Source organism: Armigeres subalbatus, chromosome 3 (assembly GCF_024139115.2).
Source record: "Armigeres subalbatus isolate Guangzhou_Male chromosome 3, GZ_Asu_2, whole genome shotgun sequence".
Lineage (NCBI taxonomy): Eukaryota > Metazoa > Arthropoda > Insecta > Diptera > Culicidae > Armigeres > Armigeres subalbatus.
Window position 1 is genome coordinate 268,075,299 of NC_085141.1, and position 20,023 is coordinate 268,095,321.

At 39.4% G+C, this 20,023-nt stretch overlaps 1 protein-coding gene across 1 annotated transcript in view; it reads right to left on the reverse strand.

Moving 5' to 3' along the window:
• LOC134224153 (uncharacterized) overlaps positions 1-11,303 on the reverse strand; it is a 161,638-nt gene extending 150,335 nt beyond the window's left edge. Inside the window, exon 1 of the mRNA XM_062703431.1 lies at positions 11,017-11,303. The gene's annotated coding sequence lies outside the window, so the exon portion shown is untranslated. The remainder of the gene's footprint in view (positions 1-11,016) is intronic.
• Positions 11,304-20,023: the final 8,720 nt, after the last annotated feature.

Genomic DNA, 20,023 nt, shown 5'->3' on the forward strand with positions numbered 1-20,023 from the left:
ATTTGACCAGAGCTGACCACAATCTGAGCTGCGACAAAATTGATTCATAGGTAAAAATTGCGGTAATACTCAAAATGAATATTTTGACAAAAAAAATATTGTTTAAATATCTTGAATTTATAGGTTGTAAACTGATGACTGGTTCTAGCAAAAACACGTATTTTTGCAATACAACAAAGTTTGGTGGAATATACTTGTACAATTAAGAGTTGTAGTTTTCAAGATATTATAAAATCAATGTTTTGCCAAAAAAAAAACCGCTATATTTTTTTACCCTATATTTACCCTATTTTACCCTTTGGTCGAAACTTAGGTGTGGTAAAATTCAAGTTGTTGTATCTGGAGTTTGTCAACAATTTTCAGCGCAAAATTGGTTCACACGTGCAAACGAGATCTAGATTCTCCAAAGTTGACCATTTTGTATGAAAAAACGGCAAGGGAAGCTTTTATTATGCAGGTCGCTGTATAGTAGCAAACAGACTTGCATAAACTACCTTTAACAGTGGAAACACAATCAGAAGCATTGCTCTTGAAAGTAGCTCATTCTGCAATCTAAGACAATTTCTCTGTAATTTTATTTGTTCTGATTTGGTTAACTAATATTGGAGTTCAATAACATATTCAAAACTTATATTTTGAGTTTGAACCAAACGTACGGAAAAGCTTATATTAATTAGTTTTACCCTGTTTCATAATCTGCACCCCTGATCATGAGTTTATGATCATTCATCCTAAAAAAAGTGATTTTTTTTGCATATATCTCTGTAATATTAGGCATGAATTATTGATTGGCGATAAATGAAGGCATTTTTCTGAATTGAAAAAGATGACTGTAAATGACTGGAACGCCATTTGACCGAAGGCCACTAGGCCGAATAGGTCATTTGGCCGAATGGGATATTTGGCCGAATAGGGCGTTTGGCTGAATAAGACATTTAGTCGAATAGGTCATTTGATCGAATACGTCACGGTCGAATATGCTAACAGCTTTGGCCGACTAGGTCACTTGAAAAGAGAAAAATGAGGTGTGAAAAGTGAGAGGTTTCACTTCTCATTTCGAAATACTCACTTTTCATAGTGAGAAGTGGGAAATAAGTAGTGAACAGTGAGATGTCTCACTTTTCGCACCTCGTTCCTCACTTTTTACCTATTCGGCCAAATGTCCCATTCGTCCAAATGACCTATTCGGCCAAATGACCTATTCGACAGAATGTCCGATTCGGCCAAATGACCTATTCGGCCCTTCCCCGATTATGCTTAGGTAGCTATGAATCAGTGAAATTGCACAAAGAAACAACTGGATGGGTGACTAGCGTTGTACAAACATTCAAAATTTAAATGACTCAAACTGTCAAATGATTAAAAACGACGCAAGCCACGTCTATGAAATCAGTTAAGAAGATGGAAGAGAAAGTAATAAGAGACTTTTGCTGACCTTGTTTACATTTGCGTCTCCACCAAAGCTACAGGAGAGAATTTTATTTAGTTGGTAGGTATTCCCTTTCTTCTTTAATGGCTTTACATCCCAACTGAAATTTTAATTCATTCATTTTTCTTCCATCTTTATTGTCTTAATTGAAAGCTTCTCTATGCCCGCCAATTACATGAGCATGCTGTATTCAGTGGCCAGAAAAATTGATATCCCAAGTAACATTTCAAGTTTTATTCCGCTCTAGGAATGGTTATCAAGATCAATTTATAAGATCTAACAATAAAACCGTTCCAGATTAAACTTTCACTATAAACTCAATTATAAGTGCATTTAGAAACCCTTTTAAACCTCCCGCAAAAAGGGGAATTTGGCTGCAGCAGCTGTCAAAATGTTGCTTTGAAAAAAGAAAACAAAAATTTTGCTGAAAAATAATAACCAAAAATGGATTGTTGGATGGAAGTTGCTTGACGATGACAACAAAATAATATTTTTTCATGTTGTTTTTTTTTTTTGATTCAGTACCATTCAAAAGGAAGTGCGCTAATTTATGATCCCAAAGCTCAAAACGGTAAAAAATAAGGTTGAACAACGCGCCGGCAGTATAACGTAGTTTAGGAAATAATTCGAAAAAATATTCATTACCACAACATCTAGGATGTCCACTAAATCGAGTTAGTCCCTTTTTGCCCCAAATTATTAATAAATAAAATTATTTATCAGAAAAAGTATGATACGCGGAAAAATGTCGTTTAAATCATGAATTCCAGTGATATATTTCACTGATCTATGAAAATGCTACTTCATTTTTCAATATGGCCATCATGGAATTTGATGAGAAAATTTTCGCTTTTTTTAAAACCGTCATAAACTCTTCGCAATGCAAACATTCTTATGGGGTAATTCATTTTGACCACATTATGACCAAAATTGGAGCTTTATCCGAGCGTTGAGAATTAGATTTATTACAGCTCTTATCACAACCATAGATCTGTTCATATGGTCAATAGGCATTTGACGTTAAAGCTTTTTTTCAGCAGATTTATGAGAGGTTTATTGATAGCAATAAGAGCGCCAATAAAACTGAGCAATTAGCTTGGTGATTGCTGTCATAAGACTGCAATAAGAATTAGATAAATCCAAGAAGCATGGAAATTGTTACTTGGGATATTTACTCGGTTTACTCTGATAAGTGATGCGATCGTGTCATTTTTTTTCTAAACAATGATTTATTTATTACTTTACTTGGGATTTTAGACTGCACTTATGAGAATCGTTTTGGATTATTTCGAGCTCTTGCGAACTCTCTGCGTATTTCACAAAAACACGATCAAACGTGCACCGTTGCATTTTTTGGATCGTAAAAAGAGGAATAAAAGAGGATTGCGTGAACGTGAATTATCTGTGTACTGTGCAGTCTACGAACGTCGGTTAACGAAATAAAACATGTATGAAAAAATCAAACGAGCAAAGAAAAAAATTTCGCGTTAGTTTTTTTTGGAAATTCATATGATAAAGTCGAAAAAAAAAATATGCCTGAACACGTGGATAATTTAAACAAAAATATTTTAGAGATGAATTTAATAGGCTTTAATCCCTAAAAATTTAAGACTGTTTTTTTCGTTCCTGATTTATGGCCAATTTGTAGAAAAATTCTTTGAAAATTCATAACTCAAGAACCAAATGGAATTGAGCACCAGGCATTATGACCTGGTACAATGTAGTTCATAGTTACTACCGTGATTGACTGAAACTTGTGAAATTGCAAAGAGAACCATGTGAACGGAGCATGGGATTTGCTATCCATTCTCAATGTACACGTTTCAGAAGCTCACGTATTTTAAGTCAATAACGTCCTTACGGTCATATGGGAAAGGAAGGATTATTAGTTCGACTCTCGTTGCTACTAGAGACCGAGAACACCTCTGCATCTCCACGATTGTCTTGGGACATGGTATTGTCTTCGTTGTGTAGAATATTGTATCTGGATTCATTTTGGTGAGTGATGCGATCTATGGGAGTGGATTATATGAAATAAAATAATAAATAAAAACGTGCTTTACTTTCCGAACAGTACAGAGCAAAACAAAATATCTCGGACCGATTTGCTTGCTAATCGAAACACGATCAATCGTGTAATCAACACCGTATCAACACAGAAGCACAATCATCTCGGATTCCCGCGAAAGTTATGCATCCGATTTACAATCCGACCGCACAGAATAAAGCTAATACCCTAGAAATAAAGTTTTTTTTTGGTAAAAATTGAAGCAACTTCCCTCAAAAATCATGAAAAAAAATTGTAAGAGCATTCCACAAAATTGTGAAAATTCATTTAAAAAAATCCAACACTCGTGAAAAATTAAAAAAAAATCGAGGACAAAACTTTCTAAGCTTTAATCACTAAATTTTTTCCTTGTTTGTCCCTGAGTTTTAAGGAAAATATGCAGAATTGCCGATATTTATGTGGCGCATGTGAAATTTAATTCAAAATTGGTTAGGGACGAACGAAAAGTACAATTCAAAAATGTTAGGGATTTAATTTTTTTCCTTTATTTAGGTGTTTTTTTAATTTTAAAATTAAGTTCAACACCATAGGGATTTAAATGTATTCTCTTTAATTTTATTAAAGTTTTTGCCTTTCTCGTATACTAAGTATACGGTAAAGGCTATATGATCGCTCAAAAACAAACTTTTTATAGAAGGCCCGGAGACCCATAGTGTTATATACTAATTAACTGACTCAGTTTCGACGAATTGAGAGTGATGTCTGTGTGTGTGTGTGTGTATGTGTGTGTGTGTGTGTGTGTGTGTGTGTGTGTGTGTGTGTGTGTGTGTGTGTGTGTGTGTGTGTGTGTGTGTGTGTGTGCATTGAAAACGACGCAAAAAATGTCACTCATTTTTAGGCACTTTTCACTCAACTGATTTGTTTCGCAACAAATTGCATTTGACGCAGAATCACTTTCCCATTGTTTCCTATTGAAAATTGGCCCAGGTCGGACTATGGGATTAGAAGTATGGCCAAAATACAAGTTTATACGTATAAATCGCGTAAAAAATGTCACTCATTTTTCAGGCACTTATCCTCAACCGATTTGCTCGCAATAAATTGCATTCGACGCAGAATCCTGCCCCATTGTTTCCTATTGGAAATTGGTCATATCGGACTATGGGATCAAAGTTGTGGCCAAAAGCCCGTTACAAGTTATACGTAAAAATCGCGTCAAAATGTCACTCATTTTCAGGCACTTATCCTCAACCGATTTGCTCGCAAAATTCGACGCAGAATCCTTTTCCCATTGTTTCCTATCGAAAATTGGCCAGGTCGGACTATGGGATCGGAAGTTATGGCCAAAATACAAATTATACGTAAAAATCGCGTCAAAAATGTCACTCATTTTTCGGGCGCTTATCTCAACCGATTTGCTCGCAACAATTCGACGATTCGACGATTCGACGCAGAATCCTTTCCCATTGCTTCATATTGAAAATTGGCCAGGTCGGACTATGGGGTTCGGAAGTTATGCCCAAAATACTGGAAATTTATACGTAAAATCGCGTAAAAATGTCACTCATTTTTCGGGCACTTATCCTCAACCGATTTGCTCGCAACAATTCGACGATTCGACGCAGAATCCTTTCCCATTGTTTCCTATTGAAAATTGGCCAGGTCGGACTATGGATCGGAAGTTATGGCCAAAAATACAATTTTATACGTAAAAATCGCGTAAAAATGTCACTCATTTTTCGGGCACTTATCCTCAACCGATTTGCGCGCAACAATTCGACGATTCGACGACGATTCGACACCAGAACTTTCCCATTGTTTCCTATTGAAAATTGGCCAGGTCGGACTATGGGATCGGAAGTTATTAGTAGAAACACAAATTTATACGTAAAAATCGCGTAAAAAATGTCACTCATTTTTCGGGCACTTATCCTCAACCGATTTGCTCGCAACAAAATTGCATTCGACGCAGAATCCTTTTCCCATTGTTTCCTATTGAAAATTGACCAGGTCGGACTATGGGATCGGAAGTTAAGCCAAACCACCTTTTTCAATAGAAAAATCAGAAAAGAAAAATGTCACCTATTGGACACCTAACGCTTGATCGATTTACGCAACAAGTTGCATTCGACGCAGATTCCTGTCCCATTGTTTTCTATTGAAAATTGGCCAGATCGGAAGTTATGGCGAAACACCATTTTGCCTTTTGTTTTACAAAGTATACAAAAGGCAATATGTTCGCTCAAAACCAAACTTTACAGAAGACCTGGAGACCCATAGTGTTATATACCAATCGACTCAGCTCGATGAACTGAGATGATGTCTCTGTGTGTGTATGTATGTGTGCGCACAAAAGTGCGAAAAGTTTAGCTCACTTTTTTGGTACTTATCCTCAACCGGTTTTACTTACAACAAATTCCATTCGACATGAGGATCCTGTCGTTTTGTTTTCTATTGAAAATTTGGAAGAATCGGACTATGGGCACACAAATTATGGCCAAAATGTTTTATGTTATAAAAAGCGTAAAAAGTCTAGCTCATTTAATGCACTTACCCTCAATCGATTTACTCACAACAAATTGCATTGGACGCGGAATCCTATTCTATTATTTTCTATTGAAAATTGGGCAGCTTGGACTATTACCCTAGAAAATATGGCCAAAATACTTTTTGCCTTTCTTGTGCTACAAAGTTGTACCGAAAGGCTATAATTTCTCCGAAAACGAACTATCGGATGCTTCCACTGATACACTTCCTCCCTCTTCATACGGTAGTTTGGCAGACGGACGGTCATGAGATTTATATCATAACAAATATTGCCCTCCGCTCGCTTGATGGGAATGACATTTTCGTTTTTCTTTTGTGTAGTCAGAGCTTCAGTTTAACAAAACATCCAAATGTGATATCCTCAAAATATATAACTGGGTAAAATAAAACAGGTATGTACATCAAAAGATTGGAAAAGGAAAAATGTCGAAATTCTTATTAGCATATTGTAGATCAAGTTGAAAACCGAACCGAGATCTCGCGTTTTCAACTGATCTAATATCTTCATGAAATAATCCAATTTTCAAGTTTTTCCGGCCAAGAAGTTTTTCTTTTTTACTCTTAGCTACTAGCTCATCTACTTTCAAGCAAACACATTTTACGAAGGTTGAGAAAGGCACGATCACCGCTAGGTGGATTAATCTGGGTTTTTGTATTATCTTTAATTTTTTTTAACTGTGGAAAATTTCATTTTTCGATTCATTTTTTTTAGATATACTATACGTTCTTGAGTAATATTTTTTGTCTTTCTCTTACAACAACATTGTACCGAAAAGCTATAAGATTACTCCAAAAAACAACTTTTGATAGAAAGCCCGGAGACCCATAGTGTTATATACCGATCGACTCTGCTCGACGAACTGAGGTGATGTCCATTTGCGAGTTTGATTCGCTTGCAACAGATTGCATTCGACGCGGAATCCTTCATAATGGCCTAAAAATTGGCTCAATCGGCCATTGCGTTCCGGAGTTATTGAAAAACATTGTTTTTCCACATTTTTCGCAAGGGAAAAAATCAAAATCAAAAACATATTTTTTCAAAACTGCTTGATGGAAATAGCTGAATCTATATCCCTAAAGGGCATTTTGACCTCTCTTGAGTCTTATGTGCTTTTCTTGTTACTCTTATGTGTTTTCTTGTTTTATAATACACGAGAAAGGCACCATCACCACTAGGTGGATTGTTCTGTTTTTTTTTTATTTAATTTAGTTTTTATACTATTCAGTAAACTTGCTTGCGATTTCACAAAAAAATCTGTTGGGCTCCTTTTTGAGTTATGATTTTTCTAACATGATGGAGTTAGGAAAAAAAAATAAAAATTTCCGCAGGTGTTTTCCGGGAAAATAGACAACTCCGGTTTTTTTCCTTTTTTCATATATCCATAAACAATGCTTGTGGAAGTCATGAAAATCTCCATCGGCCAAAACCTTGATGGTAATGTAAAAAAAATCCCCGCTGTCAAAACTTTAATTTTACCTAAAGTACATTTTTGTATTGAGTCTCCCTAATAGAATTCTTATAGTGGTTCTTTTAGGGAAATAGTCGAGGTTGTCCCCATTCTACTGGAAAATGCTTCAAGCGTTCCTCTTCGAATTCCTCTTAAATTTTATATTGAAATAAATATTATGTTTTATAATTTTATATTGGGATTTCTAAGGAGTTTAGATAATCGTGGAGGAAATGTTGAAAGAATTCTTTAAATAATTTCTAGCAGAACTTCTGGAGGAAATCCTGAAAGAGGCTGTAGGGATTTCGGGAGTAACTCCTGAAGGAATTCCAGGAAATACTCCACAAGAAACTTCTAGAATTCCTCTTGCAGTGTTTTCTGCAGACAATCCTAAAGGAATTCTTGAAGGAATTTAAAAACATCTGAAGAAGCTCTTGAAGAAAGCCTATGGGAAAAATGAAGATATTCTTATTTCTTCTGTGGAAGAATTTACTGGAAGAATTCATAAAAACTCCTGAAAAAATCCTGTAGAAATTTCTGGAAAAAATCATAAAGAAATTTCAGTAGAAATCCTTAAAAGGGCTAGAAAAAGTCCTGTAAGAGCTCCTATAGAAAGTGTTGGAAAAACTCCTGGAATTATTTCTTAAGAAGTTCAGGGAGAACGGATGAAGGGACTTGAGAAATTTCTGGTGGAACTCATCCCGAAGGAATTTATGGATTTCAAGAAAAATTCCTAGAAGTTCTAAGAAATATTTGATGAAAAATACGGAAGAATTCGCATAGGATTGCATCAAGCAATGCTGGGAGGATCTCTCGGAGAAATGATGAAGAATTCCTATAGCAGTTCAAAGACTAATCGTGACGAACAAAAAATGCTTTGTCATATTCAACATATAAATAAAAATAAAAAACAAACTAAAACTGCGGTAAACACACATTATTGCCGTATTCGGTAAGCACAACAAAATGTAAATTGTAAAATAACAATTAAATTACTTTAGTTAGGTTAACCAATCTGTCAAATTGGCAGTCATTTTTACCCAAAGTACCGATGTGCCGGTCCTAAAATCGTCGGTTGTGTTTTCGACGTCAAGCCGAAAGCAAATTTCGAACAGCGGCGTAATCGGCGTAGCGAGTTTTTTCTGTTACGTTCATTTCTAAAAGATTGTATTCTGATTTTTTTTCGAGACATTAACGGGAGAATCTTTTAAATTTCGCCGAAAAAATCTACTGACTTCCCCAGTATTTTTTTCCTCCAAAACAATAATTTTGAGTTTTTTTTTCAGATTTTTTGTAATACTTTGTAAGCTTCCACATATTTTTTTTCTAATATTCCACAAGAAGCTCTTTGCTATGTCTAAGTAAAAATGTTTGGAATTTCCAAATTTACACGGAAAATCGTTTCATATTTTCCATAGGAAGCTCTTCGGAATTTCCAATGAGTATTCTTCAAAATTTCTACAAAAAGAATTTCGATACTTCCCAAGAACATTCTTTGGAATATCTAAGGACCACGGGAAACTCTTAGAAACTCTGGATTTCCATGAGAAATTCTTCTGTATTCCAAGAAAAAGTTCTACCGAAACTCCTCAGGAAGATTTTAACACGAAAAAGCTCACAAAAATATTTCCACAGGAAGTTCTTAGGAATTTCCATTGGAAATTCTTTGGAAGTTTCAAGGGGAATTTCCACTCAAGTTTTTAGAATCTCCTAAAATACAATAAAATTGCATTGCCCATAAGAAATTCTTCGGAAATTCAACGGGCATTGTTCAAAAATAGGAAAGGTCGTTTAGCCGAAAGTCATTTTTTGAAAAGCCTTCTTCTTCTTCTTCTTATTGGCATTACATCCCCCACTGGGACATTGCCGCCTCGCTGCTTCGTGTTCATTTGGCACTTCCACAGTTATAACCCGGGAGGTTTCTAAGCCATGTTACCAACAAAGTTACCATTTTTGCATTCGTATATCATGTGGCTAACACGATGATACTTTTATGCCCATGGATATGGAGACAAAAATCCAAACCGATTGCCTAGACCGGCACCGGTGGTTTTCGTTAGAATGACTTGCAACCAAAAGTCCCTCCCCGTTATTTGGCCGATAGTCAAGAAAGAACGAACAGGTCATAGGGCCGAACAAACCTTTAGGCTGTAACCATTCATAAGCCGAAATGGATATAGCGGCTATATGTTATACAGCCTGAACTTTTTGCCGAAAAGTCGTTTGGTCAAATAGGTCACTTGGTCGAAAATGCCGTTTTGACGGAATGGTCGTTTGACAGGAAGGGCAATTTGGCCAAACGGGTCATACGTTCGAAGATGTCATTTCCCTAGTAGCACAGTTCAAATTAATTTGGTTCCAGCAACTCCAATGTGACTGGATTCGGTCGCATATGAGTCACAGTGACTGTTTATGAGAAAAGTGTGCTACTCGGGTTGGCCAAAAATGGAACTTGCTGCCAAACGATCATTTCGGCCAAATGACATATTCGGCCAAACAATTTGTGACCTTCGGTCTAATGGCTTTTAATCCGAATAACATTCGGCCAAACGGCTCTTCCCCGTTCGAAAAATTGTTTTCAACTAGAAACTTTATAGACTTATATATTTTTTCTGAATGTGCACATAAGTTCTTCACAATTTCCAAGGAAAATTAACTTCGGAATTTCCACTAGAGGTTCCTTCCTTTTCCTTTTTTTACGGTGGTGGCGTGGTGCAGCGGTAGCGAAAGTAACATTTTAATTTCCCGTAAAAAAGGCTTTTTTATTTAGAAAAAAAAAATCAGTACATTTGTTATCAACTCATTCAAAAAAGAACCTTTTCCATCGATCTACATGTGAAAGGAAATTTCATACATGTTAAAAACGATCCGTTTTGTGCTGTGTCGTTGGTTACGCCATATGTTGTAAGCAAACCAATCCAATCGTGTCGGGTTGACGGAATCTACTGGGTATTCTAGGCATTGAGCTGGGGACTAAATTCATCCAAGCGCTGCTCTGATTTTCGAAACCCCTTTTTCATACGTTTTATTTGAAAACTTGTACATGTGCAAAAATTAGTCAAAAACAAAATGTAAATAGATTGAGACCAAAACATGAACCAAAGGTGCCAACAATTTTTGGTACATAAATTATCTAACGGTAGTATTGAAACATGACCCGGTCCCATGTTCGGTTTTCCGAACCGAACGATAGGTAATGATTTGAACTTCCGAAGATATTACCGAAAGTTCAGTGAACACATAAGAAAAAATCAGAATTTTTTATATTGGAGAAAAAACACAAAAAGAAAAGCATTTGAAAACAAAAACAGAAGCTTAACATGTGTTGCACTAAGATTTGCTGTTTAAAATCATGAATGAATCATTCCGAGAATTCGGTTTACTCTATTCTTATCTCCAGTTTATGTAAGGTTTATCACTTATTGCATTTCTCCGAAATCCAACCAGATGCATAACATCACCATCATCAATGTAAAACACTCATCGCTGATTTGCTGATTGACACACATCCAGCCTTATCTTTCAAGATAGCCACACATATGCTATGCACCCGCATGTAGCTTCTGCGAATCGGCGCCACTTACACTTTGTGATTATCGCATTCCTGCTTCAACGGACGATAAGCCTATGATTTGTCGTTTTGACCGTTTATCACTGCGATTTTTTTCAGGATTCACTCCTTCAACACCATTGCTGTACGCTCTTTGAACCAAGCCATTCACTTTTCCCGCTTATCGAAAGATCGATGACTCTGTTCACCTCTGAGCAAACAGCTATCGTTTGAAGCACTTCCTCACTGCTCACACTGAACACTATGGAACTACACTAAAGTGTGGATTTATGCCATCATCACACAGAAACACTTCTCGAAGCCCGAGAACAACTTTTGACGTTCTGGGACCACACCGGAACGAGTTTCTGTCTGACTATCTCTCCAGCTTCGACGGGTACGACCGGGAGGAGGATGCCAAACGACGACGATTAGATTGCGAATTCAACGTTAAGTGCACAACGAAAAAAAAAGTCCTGTAACTGGTAGGCTATCGTAACAAATAAATATACTTATACTTATACTTATGCAACGACCGTGGAAACTGCGTCTAGTCGATTCTGGTGACGATGATAAATTGAAACCGTTCGGGGCATCGGAATCTATTCGGCGAGCAGTTAAGCTGTGGACCGTGAATACGTCCGTCAAGAATAAAGCTGCTCGAGCTGGTTGCGCGACGACGACAACCAGGCTATAAGGTAACAACAACTGATCGAACGGGTCTTCTGAAAGGTCCTCGCGTCAATAGTAGTGAGGAATGGGAGAGATACAGTGTGCGTCATCATAAATATGCTTTTTGAAACGCAACTGAGCTAATATTCCGGGCTAAGTATTTTGTTCTTCTCGTAATTCCCTTACTAGAGTAATAAGTTCTGATAATAAATGCAACACCAAAAAACATAGGCTGAGCTTAACATTATGGGCTACTTTTACGACGGCACATCCTGTAAAACAGTTAAAAGCCGAGAACCAACAAGCTTGAATCGTGTGGATGACACCTACGCAATCCGCGCGAATGCAGAGAGATAGTGTGACTGCCTCGCGGTGTGCTAGCTGAGTGTGTAGGCCCTCCTTCCTATGAATGGGGGGGAGGGATGGACTGAGGTCTTGTAGCGAAGCTCGGGGGAGGAACTTTGTTTCCAATATAGCCATTATAAATTTGTAGATATTATTTTACTTGCCATCGGCTATAGCAAACTATTGGAAATAGAAGAAATATGGCGATGGATGCTAGCGGCTATGTTGTTTGAATGACAATGCACAATGGTCCCAGAGTCGAATCTAGCAAGACAAAAATGTTTGCGCCAAAACTATTAGTTTTAGATATATAAGTATCTTTGGGAAAAAATTTCATATTTTTTGGACGATTTTTTCCATGTAGTGTAATTAGAATTGGTACCTCATTTCAGAAGTTCATAATATCAACTTTTAATTTTTCAGTAAAGACTTGTGCAATGTTCCACAAGTTGTAGAGCAATTAATTTTGAGCAACTTTTACCGAAGAAACCATTTTCTATCACTTATGGTTCCAAGTTATGAGCTTTTTCAATAAATACGTTAGGGCGGTCCCTTAAAATCGGTATTCTTCACATAACTTTTTATACATTCATTTCTCGCATAAACTTTGTTCCGAGCACTTTTAGGACTTTTGAAGACGCACATTTTTGTTAAAGAACCATGGATCTATCTCTTATAACAAAAAAGTTATTCGAGTTTTTGTATGAAAAACATGTTTTTTTATATGCGTATATTTCAAAATGGAGCAAACCGATTTTCAATCTATTGGTTCTATTCGAAAGCTCGCACTTTTCTGCGTTTATGGTGGGAAAACTGAGAGAGCGTTTTTTGTTTAAAGCGTTTTATTTCATTTTGAAAAAATATGTTTTTAATCGAAAACGGGTATAGCTTGATAAATAAACGAGATAGGTCCATGGGTCTTCAACAAAAAGATGTGCCTTTAGAAGTTCTAAATGTGGTCCATACAAAGTATCCCTCAAAAATCAATACATAAAAATATATTTAAAAAAACGGTTTTCGTAAGGAAATAAACGTTAGATCGATCAAAGTAGGCTGGTCGACAGAGCGTATGATTTTTTTTGACGTTATTGTGCCTTGCAACAAAATTACAACTTTCGTGATAATTTTCCAAAGCTCTCATAGATGTGAAAAATTTCTCCGCAGTACAAATAGCACGTGCTATCCAAGCATTCACCGCTAGGATGCCCATGGCGGCCAAATTTTAAAAATATTGATTGATTTTATCTGGAAGTATGTTTTTTTAGGCGACTATCTGGCGCGTATTTTCCGTTGCGACCAAAAATAGAGCTGAAGGGTTGTTTTTTGTGAGCGGTACAGTACATGGTTCATTTACAAATTACATAATGCCGAAAAAGACAATTTTCAACCCCTACCCACCCCTTTTTACAACTTTGATCTCAGGCTTGATGAAAATTTCAAAACTCATATGTGAATATGTACGTTATGTGGAAGATATTGATTTGGAAAATGTATTGGAGGTAACCACTTTCCCTTCGATGGGACTCGATCCCATGACCCAACAGTACGCTAGACTGGTGCTTTAACCAACTAAGCTACGAAGGACCTCCATCGGCCTTCGCAACCTAGCGGCTACTGAACGAGCTCGAGATTCCCAAACTGGACGCATAGTCAAATCACTCGCAATCCATTTCTCATTTAGAATGTCTGGCGGCTATACACATTCTTCAATGCAATGCGGTCGGGTCGGCTCGGTCGGGTCGGGTCGGTCGGCTATACACATTCTTCTATGCAATGCGGTCGGGTCTGAGCTTGACGACCGACTGGCAAATAGCTTACACAACCTCACTTGATCAGTACCGTTGCTGATGAAGAATGTGTATAGCCGCCAGACATTCTAAACACTCACGCTCCTCTAATGTGGACGTGTACAATACACATGTGGAAGTATTGGCTTGATAAATGGATTGCGAGTGATTTGACTATGCGTCCAGTTTGGGAATCTCGAGCTCGTTCAGTAGCCGCTAGGTTGCGAAGGCCGATGGAGGTCCTTCGTAGCTTAGTTGGTTAAAGCACCAGTCTAGCGTACTGTTGGGTCATGGGTTCGAGTCCCATCGAAGGGAAAGTTGTTACCTCCAATACATTTTCCAAATCAATATCTTCCACATAACGTACATATTCACATATGAGTTTTCATAACATTGTAAATTAACGTCCAAGTCGGGTGGTTTAATCCCCGGAAATAGGCAATTACCTTTGATTGAACTGAAAATTTCGAGGTTTTTCGTTCCGGAATTTCTCCTGGTGTATCAACTTTGTTGCGTTCAAGAAATGCTCTTTTTTTCTGTAACTTGCCTTCCATATATCCATAACATTTCGAACTTTAATGCAAACCACTGAGATTTTCCCACCTGATGAAGATTCGCTTTTAACGTAATAGTAATAAAAACATTTCAGTAACTAACCACTGCTCCGGTCATCTTCGCTTTCTCCCACTGGCGGTACCGAAAAAATGTAATCAAAACAAGGTAGGCTGGTAACAATGGCTATACTTCAAAAGTGACGCACATTTTAACGCTACATATCCAACAGAAAACCGTTGATATGCATAGTAGCCTAATTTTCTGTTTGATGTTTAGCATGGCACACAAAAGACATGTCAGTCTAAACGCGTATGTAAACATTCAGTATGAATGAACCAGTGAACCGAGAAAATGCGCTCTCTAGTTCAGCCTACTTTGATCGATCTAACGTTTATTTCCTTGAGAAAACCGTTTTTTTAAATATATTTTTATGTATTGATTTTGAGGATACTTTGTATGGACCACATTTAGAACTTCTAAAGACACATCTTTTGTTGAAGACCCATGGACCTATCTCCTATTTATTTATCAAGTTATAGCCGTTTTCGATTAAAACATATTTTTTCAAAATGAAATAAAACGCTTTAAACAAAAACGCTCTTTCAGTTTTCCACCATAAACGCAGAAAAGTGCGAGCTTTCGAATAGAACCAATAGATTGAAAATCGGTTTGCTCCATTTTGAAATATACGCATATAAAAAAAAACATGTTTTTCATACAAAAACTCGAATAACTTTTTTGTTATAAGAGATAGATCCATGGTTCTTTAACAAAAATGTGCGTCTTCAAAAGTCCTAAAAGTGCTCGGAACAAAGTTTATGCGAGAAATGAATGTATAAAAAGTTATGTGAAGAATACCGATTTTTAGGGACCGCCCTAACGTATTTATTGAAAAAGCTCATAACTTGTGAATCATAAGTGATTGAAAAATGGAATATTCAGCAAAGTTGCCCAAAATTAATTGTTCTACAACTTTGTGGAACATTTCAAAAGTCTACACCGAAAAATTAAAAAGTTAGTATTGTGAACTTCAGAAATATAGGTACCACCCTAATTTCACTACATGGAAAAAAATCGTCAAAAAATATGAAATTTTTTTCCCAAAGACACTATATATCTAAAACTAATAGTTTTGGCGCAAATATTTTTGTCTTGCTAGATTCGACTCTGGGACCATTGTGCAATGGAGTTCGGGTGGAAGTTGTTTCTGGTTCCAATACGCGTCTTTATTCGTTTAAGTATAATAGCCGTTTTGCGATGAGGACGGATTGTGCTGCTCTGAAAGTGGAGGCCTGTTGAGGTCATAATGAGTTTACATGAGTCATTCTCATTAGGCTGACAGGATCAATCGTGTTATTCGAATGGTGACAAATGCTCGTTACATAATAGTTTGAAGTAATTGAATCGGTGCTGGACGTTAATATTATTATAAGGAGCAGAACGATACATCATTTTCTTATGTCAGCTGAAGATTATCCGTATGAGCTCGGGTATTATGTTGCTATATTGATATTTCAAACTAATAAATGCTAGAATTCAGATTTGAAATAAACTAGCAGAGTACATTCAAAAATGTTGTCACGATGTTAAGGAAGATTTGGGGAAGTGTTAAATAAACCTCCAGTGAATTATCAGAAAACATGGGCGTAGAGGACAAAAACGCATTTTCATTTCAACGTCCATATACAATTGCTTCGGATTCAAGGATGCCTATTTTAAAAACATGATAAATAGACTGTTCAGTGGAACTTTTTATAGCTCGTAAAAAGAATCAATAATCGCCTCGGCTGTTATACAGATTGACCTAAAATGACCTTTCATAGCACCGTGATAAGTTGTACAGCTACAAAGTAAACCGCATTGAAAGTGCCCGGTCCGGTGTAGGGAAAGGGAATTATCAGGTTTTACGTTTCCTCGATGTCCCAAAGTATAGCGTGTAAGTCACAAATGCTAAGTTAGAAACCTCGCATTTAATAACTGTGGTCTTATTTAACCAAGTTGCGAGGCGGCAATGTTCCAGTTGGGTGATGTAATGCCAGTAAAGACATTTTAACGGCCCCGTTAAGCGCACCAATCGCTTCTAATTGGTTGAAAAATCGAATCCTAAATAATTTAATGTGCGTCGATAATCGGTTTCCTTTCGTGAGCGAAGCAAATTCGCATAAAGCCCCTGTTTACTAGGGAGGGATGAAAGTGAGAGTGCGGTCCTCAGTCGGCACCATCATTGACCGACTGATGCGATTGCTGTACGTACAGTAGGTACTGAGGTACAAAAGCAGTTATGAGACGTCAGCTAAATAGTCTACGTGGGGTGACCTCGGAAAACTCTTTCGTAAACATCTCTGAAATCTGAACTGGTCAACGTAGGGCAGCAGTGCCCTACATTTATAAAACGGTAAGGCACTGATGAGCTGGATTAAGGCTATAAATCGTCAATGGCGACTCCGGACTGTTCCACGGATTATTGGTAATCGAGCCTTGTTTGTATGATTGACTCGTTTTTTTGGTGTTTTATTTGTTCGAAAATAGTTTCGGCAAAATCTTAAGAGGGCTCATACTGGTATGCAAATTATGAACAAACGATGTAGCACAAAGAACCCACAGCAGTGCCAGTCAGCGTGTAGTATTGAGTACAGGCGATGACGGTGCTACAATATGAGGCGATTATGGTAGACACCGTCAAAAATCAAAAGGACACAGCAGGCAAGTAGCTTGGTCAATTAATTTTGATTTATTGAGTATTCGGAGAAGAGATTGGTTCAAAATGCTTTACTTTTTCAACATGAACTTTTAATTCCTACTGCCGCCACAGCTATAAGTATGAAATGGCGAATCAGTTCTAAGAAGATGTGTTGCATGTTGTAAAAAGAATGCTGGTTTTGGCTTGTCGGTGCACCAATAGCCACTTCTTCCTTTCTTGAAATTCATCGAGCACCTGCTATATTACTGTAATTTGCTGTTCGTGAGATGGCAGACAGTATTCCGAATAAAGTTATACAGTCCAATAAATATCATATAAAATTATTCTTTTCAGTGGAGCTAAAACAAACAACATTATTATATGCCAGTGGTTCTCGACGTGGGGGTACCATCGCTGGTCGGCATAATAAAACGCAAGTTCTGGTTACACAACCGAGTGGATACATTGGGGGTTGTGAAACCTTCATTCCCTGTGCTGGTTGTTGAGGGCAGGATTCAGCCTCCTTTCAAGAGGCTCGGAAGCCTCCTTTCAAGAGGCTCGGAAGCCTCCTTTCAAGAGGCTCGGAAGCCTCCTTTCAAGAGGCTCGGAAGCCTCCTTTCAAGAGGCTCGGAAGCCTCCTTTCAAGAGGCTCGGAAGCCTCCTTTCAAGAGGCTCAGAAGCCTCCTTTCAAGAGGCTCAGAAGCCTCCTTTCAAGAGGCTCAGAAGCCTCCTTTCAAGAGGCTCAGGAAGCCTCCTTTCAAGAGGCTCAGAAGCCTCCTTTCAAGAGGCTCAGAGCCTCCTTTCAAGAGAGCTGGAAGCCTCCCTTTCAAGAGGCTCAGAAGCCTCCTTTCAAGAGGCTCAGGAAGCCTCCTTTCAAGAGAGCTCAGAAGCCTCCATTCAAGAGGCTCAGAAGCCTCCTTTCAAGAGGCTCAGAAGCCTCCTTTCAAGAGGCTCAGGAAGCCTCCTTTCAAAGGCTCAAGGCCTCCTGAAGGCTCAGGCCTCCTTTCCAAGAAGGCTCAGAAGCCTCCTTTCCAAGAGGCTCAGAGCCTCTTTTCAAGAGGCCAGGAAGCCTCTTTCAAGAGGCCAGAAGCCTCCTTTCAAGAGGCCAGAAGCCTCCTTTCAAGAGCCAGGAAGCCTCCTTTCAAGAGGCCAGGAAGCCTCCTTTCAAGAGGCCAGAAGCCTCCTTTCAAGAGGCTCAGAGCCTCCTTTCAAGAGGCTCAGAAGCCTCCTTTCAAGAGGCTCAGAGCCTCCTTTCAAGAGGCTCAGGAAGCCTCCTTTCAAGAGGCTCAAGGAAGCCTCCTTTCAAGAGGCTCAGAGCCTCCTTTCAAGAGCTCCAGGCCTCCTTTCAAAGAGGCTCAGGAAGCCTCCTTTCAAGAGGCCTCAAGCCTCCTTTCAAGAGCTCAAGCCTCCTTTCAAGAGGCTCAGAGCCTCCTTTCAAGAGGCTCAGAAGCCTCCTTTCAAGAGGCTCAGAGCCTCCTTTCAAGAGGCTCAGGCCTCCTTCAAGAGCTCAGGAAGCCTCCTTTCAAGAGCTCAAGCCTCCTTTCAAGAGGCTCGGAAGCCTCCTTTCAAGAGGCTCGGAAGCCTCCTTTCAAGAGGCTCGGAAGCCTCCTTTCAAGAGGCTCGGAAGCCTCCTTTCAAGAGGCTCGGAAGCCTCCTTTCAAGAGGCTCGGAAGCCTCTCTCCTTTCAAGAGGCTCGGAAGCCTCCTTTCAAGAGGCTCGGAAGCCTCCTTTCAAGAGGCTCGGAAGCCTCCTTTCAAGAGGCTCGGAAGCCTCCTTTCAAGAGGCTCGGAAGCCTCATTTCAAGAGGCTCGGAAGCCTCCTTCCAAGAGACTCGGAAGCCTCCTCTCAAGAGGCTCGGAAGCCTCCTTTCAAGAGGCTCGGAAGCCTTCTTTCAAGAGGCCCGGAAGCCTCCTTCCAAGAAGAATTAAAAAAACACATTAATAAAGCAAAAAAAAAAAAACTCCTTTCAAGAGGCCCGGAAGCCTCCTTTCAAGAGGCCCGGAAGCCTCCTTTCAAGAGGCCCGGAAGCCTCCTTTCAAGAGGCCAGAGCCTCCTTTCAAGAGGCCAGGAAGCCTCCTTTCAAGAGGCCAGAAGCCTCCTTTCAAGAGGCCCGGAAGCCTCCTTTCAAGAGGCCAGGAAGCCTCCTTTCAAGAGGCCCGGAAGCCTCCTTTCAAGAGGCCAGGAAGCCTCCTTTCAAGAGGCCCAGAAGCCTCCTTTCAAGAGGCCAGGCCTCCTTTCAAGAGGCCAGGAAGCCTCCTTTCAAGAGGCCAGGCCTCCTTTCAAGAGGCCCAGAAGCCTCCTTTCAAGAGGCCCAGGAAGCCTCTCCTTTCAAGAGGCCCGGAAGCCTCCTTTCAAGAGGCCCAGGCCTCCTTTCAAGAGGCCCAGAGCCTCCTTTCAAGAGGCCCAGAAGCCTCCTTTCAAGAGGCCCAGGCCTCCTTTCAAGAGGCCCAGAAGCCTCCTTTCAAGAGGCCCAGAAGCCTCCTTTCAAGAGGCCTGGAAGCCTCCTTTCAAGAGGCCAGGAAGCCTCCTTTCAAGAGGCCAGAGCCTCCTTTCAAGAGGCCAGGAAGCCTCCTTTCAAGAGGCCAGGAAGCCTCCTTTCAAGAGGGGCCGGAAGCCTCCTTTCAAGAGGCCAGGAAGCCTCCTTTCAAGAGGCCAGAGCCTCCTTTCAAGAGGCCCGGAAGCCTCCTTTCAAGAGGCCCAGAGCCTCCTTTCAAGAGGCCAGGAAGCCTCCTTTCAAGAGGCCCGGAAGCCTCCTTTCAAGAGGCCCAGAGCCTCCCTTTCAAGAGGCCCGGAAGCCTCCTTTCAAGAGGCCCGGAAGCCTCCTTTCAAGAGGCCGGAAGCCTCCTTTCAAGAGGCCAGGCCTCCTTTCAAGAGGCCCGGAAGCCTCCTTTCAAGAGGCAAGCCTCCTTTCAAGAGGCCAGGAAGCCTCCTTTCAAGAGGCCAGAGCCTCCTTTCAAGAGGCCCGAAGCCTCCTTTCAAGAGGCAGGAAGCCTCCTTTCAAG